The sequence below is a fragment of the Nannospalax galili genome, unplaced genomic scaffold (genome assembly GCF_000622305.1).
Source record: "Nannospalax galili isolate Female #2095 unplaced genomic scaffold, S.galili_v1.0 scaffold212, whole genome shotgun sequence".
Taxonomy (NCBI): Eukaryota; Metazoa; Chordata; class Mammalia; order Rodentia; family Spalacidae; genus Nannospalax; species Nannospalax galili.
Genome location: NW_008333884.1, coordinates 434,806 through 438,660, shown reverse-complemented (window position 1 = coordinate 438,660; position 3,855 = coordinate 434,806). Strand labels below are relative to the sequence as shown.

Here is a 3,855-nt window from a genome sequence, read left to right as displayed (position 1 = left end):
TGTGGAGAACAAGTCCAATTTCCCCCTGGTAGTCCAGGTCAATCACCCCTCCTAATACTGTTATTCCTTCCTTAGCCTGCTGACTTAAGGGCATCAGAAGCCCAAAGTGTCCAGGGGGAAGTCTTAGCTTCCAGTTCAAAGGAATGTTTGTTGTGTCTCCTGGCAGAAGCACTACCTCCTCTGGAACCAAACCTTCTAAGCCAGCAGAGCACAAAGTAGAGGATACAGGAAGCAAAAAATTTTCCTAGTGGGTCACTAGGGGTGATACTGAGTAGAATCATTCCCACTTCCACCCCTTGATTCCTGGACTCGTGAATCCTGGCTATAGGAGAAACAGTACCACATATTGGACGCTTATTCAAAGCATATACTGCCTTCTGGAGGACCCTGCCCTAGCCCTCCAGGCTATTGCCACTTAATTGGCACTGTAATTGTGTCTTTAAGAGGCCATTCCATCTGTTTATCAAGCCAGCTGCTTCAGGATTGTGGGGAACATGGTAAGACCAGTGGATTCCATGACCATGGGCCTACTGTTGCACTTCTTTGGCTGTGACATGAGTTCCCTGGTCAGAAGCGATGCTGTGTGGAATACTATAATGGTGGATAAGGCATTCTCTAAGTTCCTGGATGGTAGTTTTGGCAGAAGCATTACGTGCAGGAAAGGCAAATCCATAACCAGAATAAGTGTCTATTCCTGCAAGGACAAAGTGCTGTCCCCTCCAAGATGGAAGTGGTCCAATGTAAAACCTGAAACCATAAAAAACACTAGAAGATAAGCTAGGAAATACCTAAAAATAGGCTTGTAATGGAGAAAGCATTTTTAACTTTGACAAAACTGCAAAACTGCAAAGGAACTGTATTAGGGTTCTCTAAAGAAACAGAACCAGCAGAATGAATATGAATATATATACATATATATATATGAATATATATATATATATATATTGGATTTATCATATTAGCTCACAGGATAGAGTCTGAGTAGTCCAACAATGGCTGCACCACACTGGAGAGGCTGAGAATCCGTAGTCGCTCAGTTCAAAAGGCTGGTTGTCTCAGTAGTCCCAATCTGGTGCTGAAGGTCAGCCTGGGCTACATAGTGAGTTCCAGTCCAGTCAGAACTACATAGCATGATAGTCCTAAAACAACAGGGGGAAATAAAGACTGGGATATAGCCCAGCTCTTTTAAAAAATATTAATTAATTAATTTATTTATTATTTGTGTGTGTGAGCCTGTAGAGGCCAGAAGCGATCGTCAGATCCCCTGGAACTGGAGTTACAGGCAGTTGTGTTGCCCAGTAGGCGCTAAGCACTGAAACCCAGTTGTCTGCAAGAAGAGCAAGCACTCTTAACTGCTGAGCCGTCTCTCCAATTTGTAACTAGTTCTTAGTGTGCTTGCCAAACACACAGGAAGCTCTGGGTTTGATCTGACCACGGTGACACATGTGAGTAACCCAGTATTTGAGAGACAGAGAGAAGATCAGAAGTTCGAGGCCAGCCTAAGCTACATAAGACCCTGTCACAAAACAATTTTTTTAAAAATGACTCCTGGGTTATTTTGGGAACATTCCTTTGGTATTTTTCTGTGAGGGAGCAGAGAGGTGTTTTACTTTTGCTTTTTGAAAAATATTTTACTTATTATTTTTTATTTTATGTGTATGAATGTATTGCCTGTATGTATGTAAGTGTATCCCTATCATGCAATGCCTGAGGAGGTTAGAGGGGGCACTGGATCCCCTGGAACTTGAGTTACAGACGGTTGTTAGCCAACATGTGGGTGCTGGGAATCAAACCCAGGTCCTCTGCAAGAGCAGCTAGTACTCTTAACTGCTGAGCCATCTCTCTAGCTCCTTTTTCTTTTATTTTCATTTTAGAGCCAAGACAAGGATTATTCCATCCTTTGGGAAGTCAGAAACTAAAGCCAAGTGACCAAGAACCAGAGTCACTGCAGCAGTGTAGTATTACCCTAGCATTTCAATCTTTCCTGGTGTCTGAAACTGGTTGCTGGTCTATGTAACAGGAGCTCTAGAGGACACTGGGTGTTCCCTGGAAACCCTGTGTGGACACGTCCATACAAGTTGCTCATGTGCCTACTCTTTTCACTGGCATAGTGTTGGGAGAACAAGGTTCTGTGGCCTTGGGGACTTTGTAGGTTATATGCAAGTCACAGACCTCTCTGTACTTCCACAGCTGAGTTTGGGAAAGATGATAAATAAATAACTACAGACTATTTACTAAAGGCTTGATACTGTCCTTTACATGCGAATTCATTTCATATTTTTTAAATTAATAAAGCATTGTAAAAATCAGTTTTTCACAGCAAAATCAAGTGGAAAGTACAGAGCTCCTATATGCCCTTTGCCCTCCATCACCCCCCACTATCAACATCACACACCAGAGCTTGCTGCAATCATTTAATCTACATTGGCACATCACAATCACCCTAAGTCTACAGCATACATGAGGTTCACTTTTTCTTTTTTTTTGACAGAGTCTTACACATACAGGCTGGCCTGGAACTTGCCTCCAGCCTCTACCCAACAAGTACTGGGATTACAGGCATGTGCCACCATATCCAGCTGAGGTTCACTCTTGGTGATATATAATCTGTGGATTTGGACATGTGCATAATGACATGTATTCGCCATTGTAGGACCATACAGGATAGTTTTACCACCCTGAAACATTCTCTGTGCTGTACATGTCTGACCCTCCCTCTGCTCTAGCTTCTGCCACCACTAATCTTTTCACCATATCCATAGGAACCTCACTAGTTTCGTCTTTTCCAGAACAACATATCATTGGAATCACTTTTTCCAGTTGATTTCCTTACCCTTAAGTATGCATTTAAGGTTTCTCCATGTCTTTTCATGGCTTGGGAAGCTCATTTCCTTTTTGTGCTGAATAATATTTCATTGTCTAGATGCCCCACATCTTATGATCCATTCACTTACTGAAGATCATCTTCGTTGCTTCCAAGCTTTGGCAATTATGAATGAAGCTGTTATAAAGTCATACACGGGTTTTTGTGTGGACATTTTCAATTCATTTGGGCAAATACCAAGAAGCTGTTAAGTTTTGTAAGAAACAGTTTTTCTAAGTACTGTGCCATTTTGTACTCCTACCACCAATGAATGGGAATTCAGGTTGCTCCATATCCTCACCAGAGTTTAGCATCAAGGTTTGAATTTGGGTCACCCTCCACCCCATGCTGGGGGATGAACTTGGGGCCTTGTGGGTTCTAGGCAAGCCTCTTAGAGCCCCGAGGGAGCTTTCAGACCAAGCCAGTAGTGGCCTGTTTCCACCCTGGGGTAGATATTCTTGAAATATCCCCTTGGGCATGGCAGGCAGTACCTTACCTGGACTGAGCCATTTGGTACCATCCCACAGAGATCTGTGTGTTCCTCTGCAGAGGCACTCTGGGAGGAGGTGGCCAGCAAAATTCAGTTACTGCTCAACACAGTTACCCTGACCAAGGCCAGGAATATCCAGTGCCTGCCTTGGGTAGAAGTTCAAAATATTCAGTAGGACCCGCTGGTGTCCGCTGTGGGCGGTGCCACGCAGCACCTTCCGGGCATGCCCCGCAGCTTCCAGAGGTCAGTGCGGACAGAACCTTCAGGCGGGCCTCTGAGCCCAGCGAAATTCAGTTACTGCTCAACACAGTTACCCTGACCAAGGCCAGGAATATCCAGTGCCTGCCTTGGGTAGAAGTTCAAAATATTCAGTAGGACCCGCTGGTGTCCGCTGTGGGCGGTGCCACGCAGCACCTTCCGGGCATGCCCCGCAGCTTCCAGAGGTCAGTGCGGACAGAACCTTCAGGCGGGCCTCTGAGCCCAGCGCCGACCCTGTAGGGCA

The 3,855-nt window shown here is 44.9% G+C and overlaps 1 long non-coding RNA gene across 1 annotated transcript; it reads right to left on the bottom strand.

Annotated features, from left to right (window-relative positions):
• Positions 1-1,002: 1,002 nt before the first annotated feature.
• LOC115069549 lies at positions 1,003-3,631 on the bottom strand. The gene is made up of 3 exons (XR_003848799.1): positions 3,360-3,631; positions 2,834-3,001; positions 1,003-1,139 (listed from the first exon to the last, which is right to left on the bottom strand). It is a non-coding gene; the product is annotated as an uncharacterized LOC115069549 (long non-coding RNA).
• Positions 3,632-3,855: the final 224 nt, after the last annotated feature.